Source organism: Gossypium hirsutum, chromosome A07 (assembly GCF_007990345.1).
Source record: "Gossypium hirsutum isolate 1008001.06 chromosome A07, Gossypium_hirsutum_v2.1, whole genome shotgun sequence".
Lineage (NCBI taxonomy): Eukaryota > Viridiplantae > Streptophyta > Magnoliopsida > Malvales > Malvaceae > Gossypium > Gossypium hirsutum.
Genome location: NC_053430.1, coordinates 21,509,316 through 21,535,006, shown reverse-complemented (window position 1 = coordinate 21,535,006; position 25,691 = coordinate 21,509,316). Strand labels below are relative to the sequence as shown.

At 34.6% G+C, this 25,691-nt stretch overlaps 1 long non-coding RNA gene across 1 annotated transcript; it reads right to left on the bottom strand.

The window, feature by feature from the left end:
* Positions 1-11,097: 11,097 nt before the first annotated feature.
* LOC107956507 (uncharacterized) lies at positions 11,098-11,340 on the bottom strand. The gene is made up of 2 exons (XR_001700135.2): positions 11,308-11,340; positions 11,098-11,191 (listed from the first exon to the last, which is right to left on the bottom strand). It is a non-coding gene; the product is annotated as an uncharacterized lncRNA (long non-coding RNA).
* Between the last annotated feature and the right edge of the window lie 14,351 nt (positions 11,341-25,691).

The window sequence follows — 25,691 nt, the reverse complement described above, 5'->3', positions numbered from 1 at the left end:
ACACTTGTGAAGGCCCAAGTAAAAAAGCCAACATTTCACATAAGTTGTCCCAAGGTCTTGTCTAAACAGTTGCCTAAATAATTGTTTAAACATGCAGTGTTCAAACAAGTGTTTGAAAAAGAGTCAATTTAGCCATGGACAACCTTGGTCCTAACAATCTCCCTTTTTGGCTTTTTGACAGAACATAAGCAAATGATTAGAACTCCGCCTATATTATCATGCCATATAAACATATGAGATACCAAAAACAAATCAACATAACTCATAACAAATGACGTCCAATACACCAACATTGCTCATACAAGAGCACAAATTAACTTCCCCCTAAAACATGACACTATAGTAGCAAAATCATAAAAGCCAACAACAAGGATAAACCAACAAGCTCTCCTTAAAAAATACAGCAACATTAGCAAAAATCAACAACAAGCAACTATCAACTTATCTCCCCCTTTTTGTCAAAAGGCTAAAAGAATCCCCCTATTAGTTATGTTCTATTCCATTCTTTGTTCAAACATGAGTTTAAACATCTATGTTTATTTCAGTTCAACATTTTCTTTCAAAAAGTAATGAGCCTCAACCCAACTTCACGTGAAAATAAGTTCATCTACATGTACTTCCAATCACCAAAAATGGATGCGTGCTAAAAAAATAGCCACCAAGTTAAATAATCTCAAATGCATGAACCATAGTCAACATAAACATGAACCATACCATACCAAAATCAACAAACTTACTCCCTCTTACTCTATGCTCCCCTTATTTGTTTTGCCTTAAGTTTATTTAAGGGGATAAGATGATACCTTTTCAATAGCAAGGGTTATAACTCGTGGAACAATAAGTATCTTTTTCCACAAGATGGAGTATGTTTGACCTTTGAAATATCCTCAATATGATTAACGTGAATTACAACCTCATGCTTCACTTGAGCATCAGTAACTTGATGATATTTAAAGCTCAAATGTGGACTTCACACCAAATTGTCTTGTTCTTCTACCTATCTTAACGATTGTTTGAACAATTATTGTACTGGATTTAACTTTCCAGAAGCCATTTTGGAACTTGAAACAATAAGGCCTAATATGGCCAACCTTTCCATAGTAATGACAAATCATTCTCTTTGTTTTATTCTTCAATTTCATTTTGTTGCAAACAAATCGCTATTTAAGTGATGTTCTATTCAGTTTTGCAATATTAGATTGAAAAATCATTGTTTTTCTCCATTTTTGATCTTTCATTAGCTTGTAACAATGAAATTTAATATGCTCGGCCTTTCTGCAATAAAAACAAATATATCTCTAGTTTTCTGTCACTTGTCTCAAAAGAAGAAGTAGCGACCATCCTTTAGATTTAACAAAATTCATAGGAGATAGGTTTTTTTGACTATGTTCATCATGACCAAGTTTAGGTCATACAACAACAAATGACTAATCACTTTCTTTAATAGTTTTGTCAAGCATCTCATTAGCCTTTTTGAGATCAACATTTATAAAATCCATTATTGCACTTTCATTTTGAACTTTTGATTCTCATCCTTGAAGATACACACTTCCTCTCAAATCATCATTCATCAAACACACAATTTCCAAATTTTAATCATTTGGAAATATGCATTTTCAGGAGTACCAATGTCACAGTCAGATTCTTTAGAAGTTTCATACGCTGTCTAAAAAGGTGTTTGAACAAGTTGGAAAAGCTACATAGTTTCCCAAATCTTCATCCATATCAGAACTATTTTCTCCATCACTCCGAGTGATAGCAATAGAATTCTTCTTCTTGTTGGTATTAGCATATTCATACTGGATATGACCATGACCTTTGCATTTAAAACATTGAACAACCATTTTCTTTGGTTCTGAATTCTCCCTCTTCATATGAGTCTTTATTGTTCCACCAGAAACTAATTTTGTTCCCTTTTTAGAGGGTTTCTTCATGCTCTTTTGAGCAAGGCTAATTTCTCATTGATCTTATTAGTAGCCTCCTTAGTCAATTTTCTTATCTAATTAGGTATTAATTTCCACGCTTTGCTTTTCTAGATTTAGCTCAAAGGTTTTAAATAAACCAACCAACTCATCCAATTTAAGAGTGGTGATATCTTTGGCTTCTTCTATTGCTGTGACCTTGATAACAAAACGTGTTAGCAGTAACATCGGAACTTTTCTCACCAATTTCAAATCAGAAAAACATTTACCAAGACAAAACGCCACATTAAATATGTCACAACTAGTATAGAAATTTTAAATAGTTTCATCTTCATTCATTTTAAGATTTTCGAATCTGGAAGTCAAGATTTGTAATATAAACATTTTGACAATAACATTCATGTAACAACCTGTTTCTCAATAGTGTTGAAAATGGTGGTTCCGAAACCAGATTTCTAACGAGTGAGCCCGTAAATATTATTATTAAATATTTACGAGGTTAGTATAAGGTTTAATTAAATTTTTTGTTCTTTAGTTTTTTCAATCATGTAGTTAATTAAGGTACAATGACTAAATTATAAAAGTAGTAATAATTAATCGCTATATATTTCAAATGCTTAAGAACTTATAAAGTAATTTAAAATAGGGCCTAAAATGGTAATTAATCCATTTTAAAATGTTAGTGCACGACTGGTTTAATAAATTTTATAAATAATATTTAAATTATAATTATATTAAAGTTATAAAATAAAAATAATAAAAAGAAACATAAAACACGAAAAGAAAGAAAACATTTCCCATTTTTTATTTTCATGCATCGAGACCCCATTGTTGAAGAAGAGAGAATTGACCGATTTTTAAGCTTAGGTCCCTTAATTGGTAAGTTCGATTTAGTATTTTTCTTGTAATTTTTATGTTTTAAGTTCCCATGAGCTTGATTTAGCTAACCCGTGTACTATTTTGTAAAAAATTCATTGATGATTTCTTGAAGTTTTTGGTACTAAATTATTAGATTTTAAGCTTAGAAATGAAAAAAAAAGTACTAATTTGTAAAGTAAAATTTGTTAGTTTTGAACATAGGGGCTAAAGTGTAAATATTTTAAAATTGGTATGAAAATTTTGTAATTATTGATAATATAGGGATATAGAAGGATGAAATTGAGGTCATTTTTGAAATTGAAGATCAAATTTTAAAGTATAGCAATTTCGATTTTAAGGACTAAATTGAATAAAATAAAAAAAAATTAGGAAACATTAAAAAAATAAAATAAAATTGTCATATGTATAAAATAGAATGTTATAAAGTATTTGAAATTGATAATTGGAATGAACTATTATTAAAGATCGGGAATTGAACCAAACGGAAGATAATCAGGGAAATGAGAAAATTGTAGATTAGTCCCTAGGACATTTCTTGTTGTAGCTTTTGTCAAGTAAGTTTGTATGTAATTTACTATGTTATTTTACTTTTATTTTAATTATAATTAGTGTATATTAGCTTAGATTAATTGTAACATTGTTGGTTTGGCATATGAGGGATTAACTCGTAAAATATGAGATATATGATAAATACAAGTAAGTAAATGGAATCAAATGGATGTGAAATGAAATATGATTGAATGATATGTATATACTGATTTTAGAAATGTTAAAATATTATAGAAACACAAATAGTATTCGTTGGAACTTAGTAAATGTTATTAAGGTTCGAAGGAATTGGATGTTTGATCAGGGATTCCATAATCTATGGCTTGAGATTCAGCATGTAACATCCCGGAATCTAGGGTTAGAAGTTTTGAGGTTGTGGTTAAGGTCAGTGAGTGGGTTGAACATTTGGGTTCAACTTTGCATTTTAATATTAGAATGGGCTTGCTGGTCTGGTGGTTAGTTGTGTGTTAGTGTGTCTTTGGGATCCAAGTTCGAATCCGTGTGAATGTTTTGATATTTATTTGTCTTTATGTTTTTTTAAAGAGGAAGTTTTTTTTTAAAGAGAAAAATAAGCTTACGTTCTTTTGCTTTTACTTTTTATTTTTTTCTTCCCTATCGTTCTTTTTCTGTTCTTACCAAATTCCAATTTCGTTTGTTTCTTCTATTTTACACACGTTACGTGTTGTCTGTCAAGACTGACCGCACTTGTGTGTTTCGTTTTATCGAAGGTGAAATGCGTAAGTTTTGTTCATGAGAGTTTACGATAGAATTGCTTCTATTTCTATTAATTGTTAATGGAAGTTCTTATAGTTTAAGTTTATTTGTGAAATAGAGGTCTCCGAACAGTCTATGAGGGAGAATTGATTGATCTTTACTGCTTGATATCGTGTTCTAAGGTGTGTGTTCTGAAATGGTTTAACTTCGATATCGAATTACGGTGAAATTCGATAATATCTTGTGTGTTTATGAGATTGGTTATTTGAAGTATCATATTGTTTTTGAAGTGCATGAAATTCTGTATGTTTTGGCATAATTCTGGGTTACCAATGCTTGGGGATCGTTCCGACATCAAAAGAATAAATTTTGGGCTATTTCGGTGTGGTTTTGTGACCACACGAGTGGCCACATGGGCGTGTGCCCCACATAGGTGGCTCAAACGACCATGCAAAATTGGGAATTAGAGTTTTGGGGTGAATTTTGGTGTCACACGGCCTAACCACACGGGCATGTGACCTACACGGGCGTGTGAGATCTCCACACGGCCGTGTCACCTCTATTCTTTATTTTTGGCATTTTTGGACAGTAAGTTACATGGGCTATTCACACGGGCGTGTGCCCTCTCCACACAGGCGTGTGCCTTCTCCATACGGGCGTGTGTGACCTTCACATGGGCGTGTAGATCCCCACACGGTTTGGGCACATCCACATGGCCGGGGTACATAGCCATGTGCCCTTATTTTGCAGAATTTTTGTTTTGAGTAATAAATTGTCTGTTTTATGTTTTTGTGTAATCTGACCTTCGTTCAAGCCTCGGTAAGTGTGTTTGGAACTCGGTTTAGTTTGATTCGTATATATACATGCGTTTATGGGCTTCAATTTTATTGCTTTTTTATGTGATGAATATGTATGAGTTTATTATTGTTGTCGTAACTGAATATTTGAATACAAGTGTAATTAAATTTGAATCTGTTCAATTGGAACTGTTAATGTTTGTTTCTGTATAGTGTCTGTGTAATGTGTGCATTGTTGCATAGCATGAAAATTTTAGGATCTGGTTATGAAGAGTAGGAAAATAGACTTAATAGTTTTATCTGTGATACTTTTGTATAGCGGTTTACCGCACTATCCTATACGTATATCAACTCAGTTGTATACAGTTATTCAAGTGGCATAGTTCTACGTTGTGTGTAAGGTGGATGAACTTATTATGGTTCTATGTGGTCTGCATGGTGGATAGGCTTACCATAACCCTTATATGGTGTGATGGATGGATGGATGGAGTGGTGTACGGTTGGTGGGGTGAGATTTTGACTGGTGCATCTGTTTGCCTCAGAATATACGTCTGTTTGTTAGAACATTCTGACTATTTGTGTGAACTTCTGGTTCTTGACAATATAGTTAATGTCATGTAATTTGATATGATAATTGCGTATGACTGAAAATCATTTTTGTTGTTTGATATTGTACTGGATATACCGATTGAGACTTTCGTAAGTGATATTTATGCACACGTGTAACACCCCTCACCCATATTCAACGTCAGAATAGGGTTGCAGAACATTACCAGGCTTATACCACATTTTAAAAATACATTTCACATACAATTAACCAAATAATATACATTCAATTCACAACTAAACATTTTGTCCCTAATACGAGCCTACGAGGCCCAAAACATACATTGGGAGTGGTTCGGAACTAAACTGATAACTTTGGAAACTCTTAGAACACTTAGAATTTAAAAAAAAAAAATAGGGGATACACGCCTGTGTGGCCCAGCTGTGTGTCTCACACAGCCAATAGACACGTCCATGTCACAGGCCATGTGGACATTCAAAATGAGATCACATGGCCGTGTCCCAACCCGTGTCCAACCCCGTGTAACTCTCTGGCTTAGGTCACATGACCAACACACACGCCCGTGTGACTATCCCGTGTGCCCTAAAAATAGCCATACACGCCCATATGTCACGCCGTGTGCTAGGCCGTGCCAAACCTGTATGGTATACTGACTTATGCCACACGGCCAAGTCACACGTCCGTGTGTGAGGCCGTGTGGAGCATACTGACTTGATTTCAACTTCAACACCAGGGGACACACGGCCATTTACATGACCCTGTATCACACACGACTGAGACACATGCTCGTGTCTCTGCTTGTGTGGACAAAAATAAGCTATTTACCAAACCATTTTGCCACCCTATCTTATACACACTTACATCAACCCAATTGGCACCAAAACATAGCATAATATGACATGTTAACCAACCAATTCAAGCTTAATTCATACATAATCTATACCAACTTTCTCAATACACACAAGACACAAAAATATACCATACCATTTAGACCAAAATCACATATACAATTCAATTAGATATACACTTCAAAATATACATCGTTTAGCCTAATTTCACAAGCAAACCAATATCCACAAATCAACCATTTTATACATATAATGCCTATTACCATTTAGCATCACACAACTATCATTCAACACATTTCACAAGACATAGACACATATATATATACATTATTCAAACATACCAAAATAATCCAAAATGAGCCATCACTCATGGCTATATATACAAACCAAAACATATACATTTACAAACCAATTCATATGGATAAATTCATTACCAACACATAATCAAAATGATGAAAGTCCCTATACATGCCATATACTCAAAACATAAGCTCAAATGTACCAAATTGACAATTAGATAGTGTGATGTAGTCTCCGATGATCCCCTAGTCTGAGTTAGCTTTAAGATCTCTATAAAACACGATAAAATGAACATAGTAAGCTTTATAGCTTAGTAAGCTCGTATGAATTATACACAATCTTAAAATGAATAAAAAAGCCATCAATTTTGAGCATAACGACATGTAATTCATTTAACTAACAAACCTTTCACATTTCCAATCATAATCTTATATATGAAATTCACAACTTCTTCGATTTAAGCTTATACGGTTCATGTACATACCTGTACCATCTCGTATCAATCTCATACACAACTACATCTTTCATTTACCTGTTGAACCATTCAGAATACTATTAGATACATGGGAAGCTTGCACCCAAAATGCCACATATATAGCCGAAGCTATCTCAATCTCATATCACGTGTACTGCTCACACTAGAGCTATCAACGGGCCTGCTCACATAAGCTGTGGTTCAAGATGTAGCTACAGGTGCTGCTCACACAAGCTGTCAAGTAATCGCAACACATACCGGTATACTCAGCCACCAGTAGGATGTACAGGACTAGCACCCGGATCACATAATCACAATAATCCCTAATGACATGTCACTATTATCCAAATCTATTCCTAAGGTTCAACTGGGATTTCGATTGTCGAATCATCGTAGAATCGTTGTCGAACATGTCTGAAGTCTCGTATTCATAGTTTATGCAATATCAAAGCATTTAAAATACATTTATAATGAAACTTATTACATACGAACTTACCTCGGATGTAAAAACGACTAAACTGGTTGATTAGTCGAGAACTTTGTTTTTCCCTCGATTTAGATCCGAGTTTCGATTTTCTTGATCTATATGTAATCAAAATTAACTTATTTAATCATCTTTCTATTTAATTTAGTCCAAAATTCACTTTAAGACATTTTTACACAATTGCCCCTAATGTTTCACATCTTTTACAATTTAGTCCTTATTTCATTAAAACACAAATTCATGCAATTTAACCACAACCCATGCTAGTCGAATTACAAAGAAGTCCCTTGCAGCCCATATTTTCCATTTATTTCACATTTTAATCAGAAAGTTTCCACATTTCACTATTAAACCCCTAATTTGCATTTTCACTAAAAATCACTTAACAAAACTTGTATAACTATCATCAAACATTCATAATCTATCATTAAACATAAAAATACTCATGTATTCATCAATGGAAACATTCAAAATCTTTAAAAATTTTGCAAAATAGTCCCTAGGCTAGCTAGATCTAGTTGCAACGATCTCAAAAACATAGAAATCATTAAAAACGAGACAAAAATCATACCTTAATGAGCAAAATAGCCTAGACGAATGAAGAACATAAAAATGGATTCTTCTAGCCCTAACAATCGGTTCCAAAATGAAGAAGAACATAAAAATGGATTCTTATTTTATTTATTTTTAATTATCATTATTTACCAATTTACAAATCCCTAGGCTAGCACGTTTGGTTCGCTGTATTGGATTAGAGGTGTATTGGATTAGAGGTGTAATGGAATAGAGGTGTAATAGCAAATCAACTGTTTGGTTGAATGTAATGGAATAGAGGCGTAATAGTAAAACTGTGTTTGGTTGAATGTAATAGAGGTGTAATAGCATAATGGAGAAAACTAAAATGACCAGAATACCCTTAGCATAAATTTGTTTTGGTAAATGATTATTGTTATTGTTATTTAAATTTTAATAAGATTATTTATTATCAAAAATAAATAATTTAATCATATTTAAACATAATTATTATTTAATATATTTTAATTAAAATATATAATTTAATAAAATTCTTAATAATTAGCAGAAATTTGTTTTGGTAAATTATTTTATTTAAATTTTAATAAGATTATTAATATCAATAATAAATAATTTAATCATATTTAAACATAATTATTATTAAATATATTTTAATTAAAATATATAATTTAATAAAATTCTTAATAATTAATATTCTTATGTCAATTTACTAAAATCATAATATATGATACTATAAAATATAATTTAACATAATTATTATTAAATATATTTTAATTAAAATATATAATTTAATAAAATTCTTAATAATCAATATTCTTATATAAATTTATTAAAATCATAATATATGATACTATAAAATATAATTTAACATAATTATTATTAAATATATTTTAATTAAAATATATAATTTAATAAAATTTTTTAATAATCAATATTCTTAATAACCAATATTCTTATAACAAAAATTCAAAGTAATTTCCAACGGCTAAAATGTTAAGACTACAATTGTGACAGAAGCATTATATGTTAGATCAGTAAACCATATAATAAAAGTATTGGCATATCAAACACCGCCTAAACCATGGAAAAATGACAAAAAAAGTAATTGATTCCAAAGTATCTTAATAAATAAGCATTCTGGATTCACAACAACTACCATAGGCAAATGCAAAGATGGGAAACCCCCAGTTGGGAATGAGAAGTCATTGCTTGTGCATCCTCCATTTGCAATGTATTGTTTGGAGCTTGTTGATATACTTGAACCAACAATAGGACCATTTCCCATGGCTTTGGTTGAGTCCACGTTCATGTTACACACTTTTTTGACTTTCTTCTCTTGTACCTTTACAAGTTTGAAATGACATTAGAAATACCCAACAGGATGACAAGGTTAAATTTGTAGATTTGCTATGTTGCTGCTTTTGGGATATTGATATTCCTTGGGAAAAAATAGTGGAGTTATCACAATAATAATTTGTGTATAACTTCATAACTGTAAAATTCAGAATAGAAAATATGCCTTTACCTACCTTCCATAACTTGATTGTTCTGTCATTTGTCGACAAAAGAAAAAGAGCACCATTAGATGACTGACACCACCTAATTTTGTTAATTTTCTCCTCAATTTCCAAGCTCTTCAGATAGTCAAACTGTATTAAACCAAGGGAGTACACGTTTTCAATATTCAAGTCTATAAAGTTTTTAGCATGTACTCCCAATAATCATTATGTTTATGTCTACCACAAACCAAACATAAATACCTCAGGTTCGTGGCTCTGAAACTCTGTTTTATAGCGAAACTCAAGATTCCTATTGATTGGATAATCCATCTTCTCTAGATCTCTTCGATGTGCAACATGCTACATATTATAAAACGGTATGACAAAGTGTGAGAACAGAACACCGGAGAATCACAGTAAGTGAAACAAGCAGGTTCAGAAATATTAAAAAGAAAAATGGTCAGAGAACGTACGTCTTGAGTGTCAGTCCTTTCAAACAAAACCACCCGATCTCCACAATCACCGGTAGCAAGGTGATCGCCATTTTTTATTGAATTCAATTGCAGATATGATATCAACTGCAAAAGAAACAATGCCATGTAAATGAAGTGAAAAGAGAAGCAGAACATGTAGGACATATAAGTACCAAGTATATCGCGCCCGCAATTGTTTTCTTCACACAAGCAGACTCATCAAGCAAAGTGCATCATGGAAAAGCTCTTCAAAATTTTCTATTTAATCACGCTTAGAGTTGAGGCCAATGCAAGGAAGGCATCATGAAGAGCAAAACTAATAACAGCCCATCCCGAGATGGTTCACAAAGAAATTATGGTTCTTACTGGATCAAAACCTCATCGAACTGTCACTTGCATGGCCAGACTCCTAAGTAAGACCATCTGATTAATGCATGAAACTAGTTTTACTTCCATGTTAGTCCATAAATAACACCCTAAAGTCAAAGAGCATCAGTCACGCAAGCAAACTCAGTCTTTTACCACGAAGGACTTGCTTAGTACATTTTTTACATGGTGCACCACCCTCCAAGACCAGGAACCTAGTAATTAGATCAATCTACAGTTCATTGAATTCCTTCTTCAGACTTTCAGTAAATAACATCTAATCTCAACTTAATTACTGAACTCAACCGATAATTAGTTAATTTCAGAACACAAAAAATTCTTCATTGCTTCACATCACACTTTGAGAAGCTATACAGTGCATGAAGCTAGACCTAGATCTTAACATTATACACTAATCCAACAATATATATTACCAATTTAAACAATGGAAAAATAAATAGCAAGGGAAAAAAAGATTATTAGCTATAAGGATTAAAAAACAATAAAATTCGATAATTCTTTAGCACTGAGACAAAATCAACACTAAGAGAAACCAAATCGAATAAATCCAAATAGCACACCTTCCTGAATTTCCTCTCCGGCCGTCCGTTCTCTGAACACTTGAGAGAACTTCCAGTCAAGCGGTATTTCCTACTTTTAAAGAAACAATGGAATACCTTTGGAGCTTCTGAGAGATTTGAGAACAGTTTTGTAACCCAAAGTGTATTTCCCACTTTTCATAACGAGAGCCAATCTGTTGTTAATGCTCTCATGGGTCTTCTTCTGCATCAAAATACCATCATCAACAACATAAAAATGAATTAGCATGTTTTCAGAAAATTTAGGTTAAATATTCAAAAAAAAAAAGAAGAAGAGAAAAAGAGTAAAAGGGTCTTTACGGTCTTCTTAGCGGCAACCATTGTCGTCGAAGGACAGGAGATCTTTGGCGAGAAGGGAACTGCGGCAGCTACAAATGGTTCAGTTTCACCACATGCCAAGATGAAAGTCGGGACTGGCTGGAGGTTTGGTTCGCTGGCAGCTTCTGTTAATGTTGGGAGGGAGAGGGAGAGGGAGAGGGTGGGGTGGGGTGGAGAATCGATTTCTGCTTGGAAGGGTAAAAGGGAGACCGATTAGGCAATCTTTGATTTTGGAACGTAATAGCAAATCGGCGCTGAAGCAGAGAAAAGTCGAATTCGTCCGTAACGTAATAGGCCCGTATTAGGCCAATGCAGCGAACCAAACAGGGTATTCAGTGGGGCCACGGATTAGGGGTGTAATGGCTAATCCATTACACCCAACCAAACATGGTGTTATAATATCATTTTAATGACCATATTTGTCCACTCAAACTATTAGTGTTCTAATTTTAGCATAAGGACCTTAACTTTATGGCTCTATAACTATTGAATACCTTTAACTAATAGAATAACACATTTGCACTTTACGCGATTTAGTCATTTTTATCAAATTAAACACTCAAATGATAAAATTTCTAAATGAAACTTTCACACAATCATATGTTCATGTTGTAGACCTTAAAATAATAATAAAATAAATATTTCAACTTTGGATTTGTTTTCCTAAAACCAGTGTTCCGATTTGACTAAAAACGGGCTGTTACAACTCTCCCCCCTTAGGGATTTTCATCCCCGAAAATCTTACCAGTGAATAGGTTAGGGTACTGTTTTCTTATAGCTTGCTCAAGCTCCCACATAGCCTCTTCAACCCCATGACGTTGCCATAAGACTTTTACTAAAGCTTTGCTTTTATTTCTCAACTGTTTAACCTTTCGAGCTAAAATTCTGATCAATTCTTCGTTGTACGTCATATCAGGTTGAATTTCAATCTCTGCCGGAGAAATTACATGTGATGGATTTGATCTATATCAATGTAACATTGACACATGAAACACATTGTGAATCTTTTCCAATTCTTATAGTAAAGCTAGCTGATATGCCACTGGCCCTATCCTTTCAATTATCTTATACGGTCTAATAAATCACAGACTTAATTTACCTTTACGACCAAATCAAAGGACTTTCTTCTACGGAGATTCTTTCAAAAATATTTTATCACCGATTTGAAATTCAATGACTTTTCGTTTCAAATCTGCGCGCGATTTCTGTCGATCTGAAGCTACTTTCAAACTGTAGCGAATTACTTTCACTTTTTCTTTAGTCTCTCAGATCAAATCAACCCCGTGAATCTTTTTCTCACTCAACTTGATCCAATACAATGGACTTCGGCATTTGTAACCATAGAAATCTTCATACGGTGCCATCTTTATGTTTGATTGAAAGTTGTTATTGTATGCAAATTCAACCAACGGTAAATATTTTTCCCAATTGTCTTTAAATTCCAATACACAACAAAGAAGCATATCTTCGAGAATCTGAATTACTCTCTCAGACTGACCATCGGTTTGTGGATGAAAAGATGTACTAAAATTCAACCTCGTATCCAAAGTTTCTTGCAATTTCTTCTAAAATTGTGATGTAAACCTCGAATCTCTATCCGAAATTATCGAAATTGGCACCCCATGCAATCTAACGGATCTCAGATATGTACAGTTCAGCTAATTTATCAAGTGAATAGTCAGTACGTACCGGAATGAAATGTGCAAATTTTGTCAGTCGATTAACGACAAGTCTAATAGCATCTTTCTTTTTCGTAGACAGGGGTAATCTTGATACGAAATCCATCGTAACTCTATCCCATTTCCACTCTGGTATCATCACAGGTTGTAGTAATCCCGAAGACACTTGATGTTTAGTTTTGACTTATTGGCAAATCAAACACTTTGATACAAACTCAAAAATGTTTCGTTTCATACCTAACCACCAATATAATTGTTTCAAATCATTGTACATTTTGGTACTCCCCGAGTGAATAGATAGACAACTACTGTGTGCTTCATGCAAAATTTTCTGAATAAGTTCAGAATTCTTTGGTACGTAAGTTCTGTTTCGGAACATTAAATAATCATCGGCTCCGATTTGATAGTCTAAATCACTATTTGACTTACATTGCACTCTTTTAGCTTGTAACTCATTATCACACTTTTCAACTTCCCAAATTTGTTGAAACAAACCGGTTTAGCTTTCAACTCTACTAGATTGGAACCATCAATAGACAAAATCAGTCTCGTATTCATTGCTCTCAAAGAAAATAGAGATTTTCTACTCAAAGCATCTACGACTACTGTTGCTTTTCCTAGATGATAATCAATTAGTAACTCGTAATCTTTTAATAGCTCAAGCCATCTTCGTTGTTGCAAATTTAAATCTTTCTGAGTTGTTATATAATTTAAACTCTTGTGATTGGTAAAGATGTGACACTTTTCACCGTATAAATGATGTCGCTAAATTTTCAATGCAAAAATAATAACGACCAACTCTAAATAATGTGTCGGATAGTTCTTTTCATGTGGTTTCAATTGTCTAGAGGCATAATCTATAACTTTTCCTTCTTGCATCAAAACACACCCCAAACCATTCAATTACACGTCGCTGTAAATCACAAATGCTTTACCTAACTCAGGTTGAACCAACATTGATGCCTTAGTTAACAATGTTTTCAACTGTTCAAAACTCTACTGACATTTTTCTGACGACTCGAACTTCACATCTTTTTGTAGCAATCTAGTTATTGGTGTCGCAATCATCGAGAACCCGTTAACAAAACGTCGATAGAGGCCAGCTAGTCCTAGAAACCTTCTGACTTCAGATACATTTCTCAGTGGTTTCCAATCAACAACTGCTGAAATTTTGCTCAGATCAACTCGTATACCATCCGCTGAAACAATGTGTCCTAGAAATCCAACCTCTCGGAGCCAAAACTCGCATTTACTAAATTTAGCATACAATTGCTTATCTCTCAAGATTTGTAGCACAATTCTCAAATACTCGGCATGCTCAGATTCATCTCAAGAGTAGATCAGAATGCCGTCAATCAATACAATAATGAATTTGTCTAAATACGGTCTAAAAATCTTATTAATCAAATCCAGAAAAACGGAAGGAACATTATTTAATCCAAAAGGCATAACAAGGAATTTATAATGTCCATACCTCGTTTTGAAAGCAGTTTTCTACACATCCGAATCTTTAACTCGCAACTGATAATAACCAAACCGGAAATCAATTTTCGAAATCACTGTTGCGCCTTTTAACTAATAAAATAAATCATTTATTCTTGGCAACGGATACTTGTTCTTTATTGTAACCTTGTTGAGTTTTCGATAGTCAATACACATTCTCATTGACTCGTCTTTCTTCTTTACAAACGATACTAGCGCACTCTAGGGCGAAAAACTAGGTCGTGCAAAACCTCTATCTGTTAACTCTTGCAACTGAGATTTCAACTCTTTCAATTCTGTCGGAGCCATTCTGTATAGAGCTATAGATATCGGTGAAGTTCCAAGTACTGACTCAATAGCAAATTCAACCTCTCTTATCGGTGGTAAGCCCGGTAATTCTTCTGGAAATACATCTGGATATTCACAGACTACAGGCATTGGTTCAATATTTGATTCATACACTTTTATATCTAAAACATAAGTAGGATAAACTTTGCATCCTTTTCTCACACATCTCTGAGCTGACATAGACAAAATCACAATAGGTAATTCATTCGATTCATCAGATTCAATTCGAAGGATTTCACTATACTGACATTTCAATTCAATAATCTTTCGTCTACAATTCACAACGACATCATGTATCCTCAACCGATCCATACCTAGAATTACATCGACTTCATCAAAAGGTAGTAGTATCAAATTAGCCGAAAAACAGTAACCCCAAATCATTAAAGGACAGTTCTTGCAAACTTTATCAACTAGAACATACTTGCCTAAGGGGTTCGATACTTTAATCACAAACTCAGTAGAATTAACAGGAAAATTCTTACTAAACACTAAATTCGTACAGATATACAAATGATTTGATCCAGGATCAATCAATGCAATCAAATTAGTTTCGTAAAGAAAAAATGTACCAGTGATAACATCGGGTGATGACGCCTCTTCGCGAGCGTAAATGTTGTAAGCTCTAGCAGGTGCTTGATAACATATTAATTTGCATGTTATTTTGTGTTTAATTTGGTTTATTTCTGAATTGATCTTGCTAAATTTGTAATTTTATGTTTTAATCTTATCAGGGATGAAGTTGGGACCTTAAGAGACAAAAACGAGCAGAAAATGACCAAATTGAAACATAATCAATAAAAATGAAGTCGAATAAAAAACTGGAGAAAAGCCAATAACTCATCAGAATTTTTGACTTTGTAAAAGCCAAAAATAGAAAAAGATCATATTTTATTTTTATTTATTTTATTTTATTTTGATTTTATGTTAAATTAGTTAATGCCAAAAATAACAAATTCTATGTATATAAATAAGGCCTTAATGTCCTTTGGAAAATCATCACTTAATTCTACATTCCTACTTCGATTTGGAATTGAATTATTCTTTTTCTTTTCAATTTGGCATTAACATTCTGTAACATTGTTTCCAATTCTTGTTTCTTTTCCAAAATTGGTCCAATTGCTTTCCAAGTACCTTTCTTTTCCTTTCTTTATCATAATCATCAAACCACATTCCAAAGTTAACAAAGCATGAATAATTTCATACTTCACTAAATTTTATCTTAGCCTTAGGCCAGTGTTCTTCCGGTCGGGAATCGTGAGATACGAACTCGTGCTAAAAAATCCTTCCAATCGATATTCATTTGTTTCTTAAGTATAAGGATAGACCAATCATCCCATAAAGTTAAACTCGATTTCAAGTCAAAGTGCACGTTGGGTTGGAGTTGTGTTTGCTGACAGTTGGAGAATGAGTCGGCCGTGCTGTATTTGGATCTCTAAGAACAAACCAAGGAAGGACGACCCACGTGATTGAGTCCGTTGATTCGAGTTGGTTTTTTCAGAGTGAAAGGCTGTCGGAATCTTAAATCAGGAACGCTTGTATCTCGATTAGATAATTGGTGGTTAGGATGTTCTTAATTGCTATAACCAACTTATCGTTTGTAAGAGAATATTAATTTTTCGAGGATCGATTCTTGATACAAAATTTACCAAGTCTAAGGCTAAGGCTTATCATTTCTGTTTGAAAAATTCTAAATTTACTTCCCGAACTAAATTTATTTCTAAAACTATTTAATTGTTTATTTACGCTAATAGATTATTACTTTCTGAACATTTTCAAACCCCATCGATTTACTTGTTTATTTTTGTTACAGGTACATTTGGAGTCGTGGGCACGACTCTTGCCACGACCTTTGATACGACAAATATTCTATTCATAAGTAAACACGGAAGTTGATTACAACGTCCGATCTCTGTGGACTCAACCCTACTACCACTATTTACTACAATTTAAAGTTATTTTTGTAGGAATTATTTTTAATGGTTTCGACGCCCATCAAATTTTGGCTACGTTGCCAAGGATTGGAGATATTTTTCTAATTTTTGTTCGTTTACCTTATGAGTAGATTAGAACCGAGAACTATAGAGTTTGGAACTGCAGAAAGAAGCCATTCGACGTGGTAAACGACTAAATCCTAGATTCAAAACCATATCATACATCGAGGAAATTTTCTGGTTTGATGAACCAAACGAGATGGTTGAATAGACGATACGCCAACTCGCTGCGGCATCATATGAGAAACAACCCTTATGTATAACCTATCTAATGGAAGGAACGTCGTTCGAGTTAAAATCGGGTTTAATTCATTTACTACCCACCTTCCGTGTACTACAGAACGAAAATCCACACACCCACCTTAAGGAATTCCATATGGTGTGTACCAACATGAAGCCTTAGGGAGTTATCGAAGCCAAATTAAACTTTGTGCTTTTCCTTTCTCACTAACCGACTCTACTAGAGAGTGGTTATTTTATTTACTTTCGAAATCTGCCAACATATGGTCTAACATGTCTCATTTTTTTCTTGATAGGTTCTTCCCTACAACTCGAGCGGCTGGACTAAGGAGAGAAATCGTGAAAATCTATTAGAAAGAGACTGAATCACTCTACGATTATTGGGAGCGATACAAAAAGTTGTGTGCAAGTTGCCCACAACATGGACTGACTGAACAGTCACTCTTGTAGTATTTTTATGAGGGATTACTTTCGATGGAGATAAAAAGGATAGATGCTGCAAGTGGGGGGCACTCGTCAACACGACTCCTCAAAGAGCACAAAAGTTGGTTTCAACAGTAGCTGCTAACTCTCAGCAATTCTGACCATCCATAGAACCCACAAGACAGGTTCATGGGTTAAACTCTCTATCTCTAGAGGATAAAATTGACAAGCTGACTAACGTTGTTCAAACTTTTCTTGTAGATAAAATTAGGCCCAACATGGTTGTGCGAAATTTGTGCTAAACCAGATCATCCAACGGACTCATATCCGATTCTACATGAAGATTCGACAGAACAAGCAAATGTCATCGAAAACTTTTCAGGGCCACCCCAAAAGTGATATGACCCGTACTCGAACTCATATAATGTAGGGTGGAAAGATCACCCGAATCTCAATTATGGGTCGAACCCTCAGTTCAATCAATCGTACCAACAAAGGCCGCCTCAGAATCAAAAGTTACCACCCTCAAAATCATCTTTGGAAGTCATAGTGGAAAGGCTAGCCAATAGTACTGAGAAATTTCAACAAAAAACTGACATGCATTTGCAGGAGTTGGATAAGCAAGCGAGCAAGCTCACGCTCACGGTTAGCCGTTTGGAGTCCCAAGGTAAGCTGCCATCCTAAATTGAGCCAAACCCTAGACACAATGCAAGTGTTATGATATTGAGGAGTGGAAAGGTATTGGAGCCCGTATTTGACACAAGTCGCGCCCACGACACTAGTCAAGAGAAGGAGATGCTTGATACGGAGGCTCCAGTAGAATCAGCACAGTACTGCCTCTATTTCCTAGAAAACTTGTCTTGTACAAAAATGAGCGAGAAGAGAAGGAGATCCTCAACACTTTTCAAAATGTAGAGATTAACATATCTCTTCTCGACACGATTAAGTAGATTCCAGTATACATAAAATTTTTAAAAGAATTATGTACGAGTAGAAGGAAACTCCTGGGCAATGAAAAGGGAAGTGTCAGAGAAAATGTCTCCGCCATTTTGCAAAGGAAAATACCACCCAAATGTAAGGACTAAGGTATGTTTCTCATAGCTTGTAAAATAGGAAGTGTCGGTATTAAAAAACCAATGTGTGACTTAAGCGCATCAATTAATGTTATACCTTTGTTAATTTATAAACTACTTAACGCGGGTCCTTTGAAGAAAACAAGTTTAATTATTCAGCTTGTAGATAGATCTATGGTATATTTGGATGGAGTATTGGAGGACGTTCTTGTCAAGGTAAACGAGCTAATATTTCCTGCAGACTTCTACATTATCATCATGGAGGATTAAAATTTGGCTAATTCGTCTGACATACTTCTCTGGAGGCCATTTTTGAGTATCGCACAAACAAAAATTGACGTACGAAGTGGGATACTCACTATGGAGTTTGATGGGGAAGTGGTGAAATTCAATGTCTATGAGGCCATTAATCGCCCCAACCTGATTTCTAATATTTTTAATATTGATATAATTGATCCTTTAATTGAATTACATTTAGAATATCATGACGAGGATGAATTATGAATTTTTCTTTGTAGAAGTCTAGACTTTGATGCCATAGAGGAACAAGAAGAGTGGAAACCTTTGAAGAGTCTGTTTGTGAAACAGTGGCTTATTTGGAGGCGTCGCAATTATAGAGAAATCCATGTAAATATCTTGAATTATTACCTTTAAAAACTGAGCTTGTACCATCTGTTTTGTAGGCTCTAGAGTTGGAATTCAAACCACTTCTAGACCATTTGAAGTACGCTTATCTTGGCAAAGGAAATACCTTACCGGTAATAATCTTGAGTAAACTCTTGAAGGCAGAAGACGAAAACTTAGTATGAGTTCTTAGAGACTATAAAGAGGTAATTGGATGGACGATAGCCGACATTAAGGGGTTGAGCCCCTCGACTTGCATGTACAAAATTTAAGTGGTAGATAATGCTATTCCCAAAAGAGAGATTCAAAGGCGTCTCAATCCCCCTATGATGGAAGTGGTAAGGAAAGAAGTGCAAAAGTTACTTGATGCTGGGATGATGTATCCCATTTATGATAGTAATTGGGTCAACCCAGTCCATGTAGTACCGAAAAAGATCTGCGTAACCATAATTAAGAATTCGGTAGGTGAGATAGTTCCCACTCGGGTCCAAAATGGGTGGAGAGTCTACATCGATTACAGGAAGTTGAATTCTTTAACTCGAAAAGATTTTTTTCCACTTCCGTTTCTTGACTAGATGTAAGAACGTTTAGCTGGAAAGTCTCATTATTGTTGTTTTAATGGTTACTCAGGGTTTTTCCAGATTCTAGTGGCACCGGAGGATCAAGAAAAGATGACATTTACGTGTCCATTTGGCACGTTCGCTTACAGACGGATGCTGTTTGGACTTTGCAACGCACTAGCCACGTTGCATGATAAGTATATTTTTCGACTACGTCCAGAAAATAATTGAGGTGTTCGTTGACGACTTTATTGTGTATGGTGAGTCTTTTGAGGTATGTTTATCAAATCTTGCAAAAATCTTGGAAAGATGCTTAGAATTTAATCTTGTTATAAATTATGAGAAATGTCATTTTATGGTAGATAAAGAGTTAGTTTTAGGTCATATCATTTCTGCTGAGGGAATTTTTTCGATAAAGAAAAAATCGATATCATTAACTCAGTGCCATATCCCATAACTGTGAGAGAGATTCATTCTTTCCTTGTTCATGCAGGTTTCTACAGGAGGTTCATTAAAGACTTTTCAAAAATTGCGCAACCACTTTGCAATCTCCTATAGAAGGATAAGGAATTTGAGTTTTACCAATCATGCAAAGATGCGTTTGACACATTCAAACATAAGCTCATTTCGGCACTTATTGTTCAACCACCACACTGGAATTATCCTTTCGAGATAATGTGCGACGCAAGTGACCATGGCATGGGGCAGTCCTTGGGCATAGAATCGAGAAAGAACCACACGTTATCTCCTATGCGTCTACGACTTTGGATGCTGCCCAAAGCAATTACTCGACTACTGAAAAGGAGTTTCTAGCTATAGTTTTTTATTTTAAAAATTTTCGTTCGTATTTGTTAGGGACTAAGATTGTCATTTTTTCTGAACATGCAGCTCTTAAATTCAGATCAGGAAGAAGGAAACAAAATCGAGGCTTATTAGGCGGATATTACTTTTGCAAGAGTTCGATCTTAAAATAAAGGATAAAAAAGGACGCGAAAATTTGGTAGCTGACCATCTGAGTTGAATACCTCCATCAAAGGATGTCATACCACTTAAAGACGATTTTCCGGATGAAAGTCTACTTGCTACTCAGACAATTTTTCCTTGGTATGCAAACATGATGAATTACCTTGCCATAGGTATAGTCTCTTCTAACTTATCGCGTTTTGAAAAAGATAAGATCAAAATTGAATCGCGGTACTATGTTTAGGACGACCTCTACCTTTGGAAATATTGTTCCGATCAGGTAATTTGACGATGTGTTGCAGAAACTGAGGTAAACTCGATTTTATCTTTTTGTCATTCTTATGCATGTGGTGGGCATTTTGGTCCTAAACGAACCGTGTATAAAGTACTTGAATGTGGACTATTGGCCACATATTTTTTGAGATGCATATTTGTTCTGTAAAACATGCAAAAAGTGTCAAAGGGTAGGAAACTTGGGTCAAAAAAAGGAAATGCCTTTAACCCCTGTACATGTTTGTGAAATATTTGATATATGGAGCTTAGATTTTATGAGACCTTTTGTCTCGTCATACGGTAACGTCTATATTTTAGTTGCAGTGATCAGCTAGCATTGATTAGCGATAATGGTGGGTGGAAGCAAAAGGCACTCATCATGCTGACGCCAAAATAAAAGTCGATTTTCTAAAGAGTTACATCTTTTTCAGATTTGGCACACCGCTAGCATTGATCAGCGATTGTGGAATGCAAATTTGTAATAAGGTAATCGACACACTTTTGAAAAAATACAGAGTAGTGCAACGAGTCACTACGGCTTATCACCCTCAATCAAACTGTCAAGTGGAAGTGTCGAATCATGAAATTAAGTTGATTTTGGAGAAGACCGTCAAGCGAAGATCCCGAAAAATTTTTTAAGGTCAACGGACAGCGATTAAAGCCTTTCTACGAGAATTTTCAAGTCCACGTGGTTGAGGAGTTAGTCCTCGAAGAGTCGGATAAATAAATTCCCAAGTCGTCGAGCTAACGACGTTAAATAAAAGCGCTTTTTGGGAGGCAACCCAAATTTATTTTCATTTATTTAATTTTGAGTTTTAATAAGATTTAGGTTGTAAATAAATAAATTTTTATTTAATCTAATGAATTTGCTATTTTTAGGAACATAATGGAGGTTATGAATTTTTCCGAATGTCGGATAATAATGGTGGCGTAGGGACGCCGTGCTAAATGCTGAAAATTATTTCCCAACACCGACAACACCGTTAGAAACACATGAGGAGTATTCTTAACCTTTCTCTTTACTTGTTTGAGTTACTGAACTTTATTGCATATAAAACATGCTTGAGGACAAGCATAGAGTAAGTTGGGGGGATTGAAAATTGTAAGTATGCATGCATGATTTTTGCTGCATGTCTCTCTTTTGCATATGTTCAATCTTATACTAGAATTAATCGATAGTTTATTCCGACATTGAGCCTCTAATCTCATTACGTAGTCAATATGGACAATTGGGCAAATTTTGAATTGAAGTGTTCAAAGTATTTAGATTAGTCGACATTTGTGTTTTAAGGTTGATATATGTAACTAGACTTTTCATAAAAATTGATTGCTTGAAAACATGTTTGCTTGTACATAAATAATTTGCTTGTACATAAATAAATGAATAAAATGAATAAATAAATAAAGGCTTAAGTTATGAGTGAAAGTTTCGAAAACGTCACCGAATTGAGTAATAAGAATAGGGTGCTTGGGTTGTCACCCTAGTTCGCGTAAAAAGGTTTGACCATGTCTAAAAAAAATTAATTAATAATGTCTTGCAAATTTTGGATTCAAACTCAATTTAGTGAAATTATTTAGTTCACATATTTTAACTTTATGACACTTGTTGATTAAATTATATATTCTAAGCATTTTTTTATTTTTTCCTATGTTGTTTGATTTGATTACGGATGCGGAAAAGAGGCTCGATTTGTAATAAATTGTAAAATAATTACTAGTGTTTGAAGGAGCAATATGCTTGAGGACAAGCATGAGCTAAGTAGGGGGATTTGATAACATATTAATTTGTATGTTATTTTGTGTTTAATTTGGTTTATTTCTGAATTGATCCCTGTTAAATTAGTACTTTTACGTTTTAATCTTGTTAGAGATGCAATTGGGACGCTAAGAGACAAAAACGAGCAGAAAAAGACCAAATTAAAACACAATTAATAAAAATAAGGTCAAATAAAAAATGTAGAGAAAATCCAAGGACCTATTAGAATTTTTTACTTTGTAAAAGCCAAAAATAGAAAAAAATCTTATTTTTTTATTTGTTTATTTATTTGATTTTATTTTGATTTTATGTTAAATTAGTTAAAGGCAAAAATTGCAAATTCTATGTATATAAATAGGGCTTTAATGTCCTTTGAAAAATCATCAGTTAATTCTACATTCCTACTTCAATTTGGAATTGAATTATTCTTTTTCCTTTTAATTTGGCGTTAACATTTTGTAGCATTGTTTCCAATTCTTGTTTCTTTTCCAAAATTGGTCCAATTTCTCTCCAAGTACCTTTCTTTTCCTTTCTTTACCATAATCATCAAACCACCTTCCAAAGCTTACAAAGCATAAATAATTTCATGTTTCACTAAATTTCATCTTAGCCTTAGGTCGATGTTCTTTTTGGTCGGGGAACCGTGAGATACTAACTCGTGCTAAAAAATCCTTCCAATCGGTATTAATTTTTTTCTTAAGTATCGGGATAGACCAATCATCCCTTAAAGTTAAACTCGATTTCAAGTCAAAGTGGACGTTGGGTTGGAGTTGTGTTTGCTGACAGTTGGAGAAACGAGTCAGCCATGCTGTATTTGGATCTCCTAGAACAAATCAAGAAAGGAGTGATCGGGTTTAAACGATCCACGCGGTTGAGGCCATTGATTCGAGTTGGGTTTTTCAGAGTGCAAGGTTGCCAGAATCTTGAATCGGGAACACGTGTATCTCAGTTAGATAATCTGTAAAGGTTGGTTTGTAGGTCGTATCGGGACCAGCTACGAGAGGAAGAATTGATGGTTAAGACGTTCTTAACTGCTATAACCAACTTATCTTTTGGAGGAGAATATTAATTTTTCAAGGATCGATTCTTGATACGGAATTTACCGTAAGGTTTATCATTTCTATTTGCAAAATTTTGAATTTACTTCCCGAACTAAATTTATTTCTGAAACTATTTAGTTGTTTATTTATGCTAATAGATTATTACTTTCTGAACATTTTCAAACCCCCTCGATTCACTTGTTTATTTTTGTTGCAGGTACATTTGGAGTCATGGGCAGGAATCTTGCCACTACCTTTGACATGACAAATATTTTGTTCATAAGTAAATACGGAAGTTGGTTACAACATTCAATCCCTGTGGACTTGACGCTACTACCACTCTTTACTACAATTTAGAGTTATTTTTGTAGGAATATTTTTGCTGGTTTCGACGCCCATTAGTGCTCTAGCCTCGGATCTTACTGTAGAATCTCTCATTGAACCGTGATTACCACTCGCATTTCCCACATTTCTTTGTGGCCTCCTTCTAGTGGCTGTGTTACTCAGTGCTCTAGCCTCGGATCTTACTATAGAATCTCTCATAGTATTGCGATTACCATTCGCATTTCCCATATTTCTTCGTGGCCTCATTCTAGTGGCTGTGTTACTCAATCTTGCATTCTGAATCTTATCTTTCTCAGCTAACTCTAGGCAATCACGTATGAAATGATCTTGTGAACCATATTTGAAAGAAGCCCGGTTATTCATTCTACATTCACTAGGATGTCGTCTTCGACATTGCTGACATCCAGGTCTATAATTTCTCACATTGCTAACACTCGATACTGATGTAGCTTAAGCTTTAGGACTTGAGAATTGTTTTCCATGATCTCTACTTGAATGCCTGATTAAAACATTTGGATGAGTGAACAAATTTCTGAATTTCTTTGACGAAGATTGATATGGCTTACTCATCGATTTTTTTCTCGAGTCTTTAGCCTCTGAATTTGCTTTTCTCTTTTCTTTGCTAAGCTCCTTGGCTTTGCAAGCTCTATCAACCAGGACAACAAATTCTTTCAATTCTAGAATTCCTACTAAAAGTTTAATGTCCTAGTTCAACCCATCAATGAACCGCTTGCACATGATTTCTTCAATAGAAACATACTCCCGAGCATACTTACTCAACTGTATAAATTCTTTTTTCTATTCAGTCATAGTCATATGGCCATGTTCCAATTCTAGAAACTCTTTATGCTTTTGATCGAGAAATCTCTGACTTATGTATTTCTTCTGGAACTCAGTCTAAAAGAATTCCCAAGTCACTTTTTCTCTGGGTACCACAGACACTAAAGTATTCTACCACTGATACGCTGTATCTCTCAGTAAGGAAAAGGCACACTTTAAACACTGGGCTGACATACACGACAATTCATCAAATACCCAAATAGTGTTTTCAAGCCAAAATTTAGTTCGCTCGGGATCATCATCAACGGTAGCTCTAAACTCTTCAGCCAAGTGTTTTCGGATCTTATCTACTGGCAGCTTATTCAGTCGTTGAAGTTCCACGGGAACCGACTAGGAATTAGGTAGGGGTGGAGGTTGTTGAGCAGTAAGATTTGACTGGATAAATAACGTGAACCATTCGTTCATCATTTGGAAAAAGGCTTCTTTAACCTCTCCTCTGTGACTACTCGATACGTTTCTAGATTCAGAAGGCATATCCCCTTGAGCGGAAGCTGGCGTATTACTCTCGACATCATTAGCCACAGCTCGACCGGGATTCATTTACTATACGAAAACATAGTATAACATGTATAGCATGTATAGCATGTATATGGCATGTATAGCTAGACCCTCACACACGTTACGTTTTTCTAAGAATCGACTAAATCGTAGCTCTGATACCAATAAATGTAACATCTCTCACCTATTTTCAACGCCAGAATAGGGTTAGGGAGCATTACCAGACTT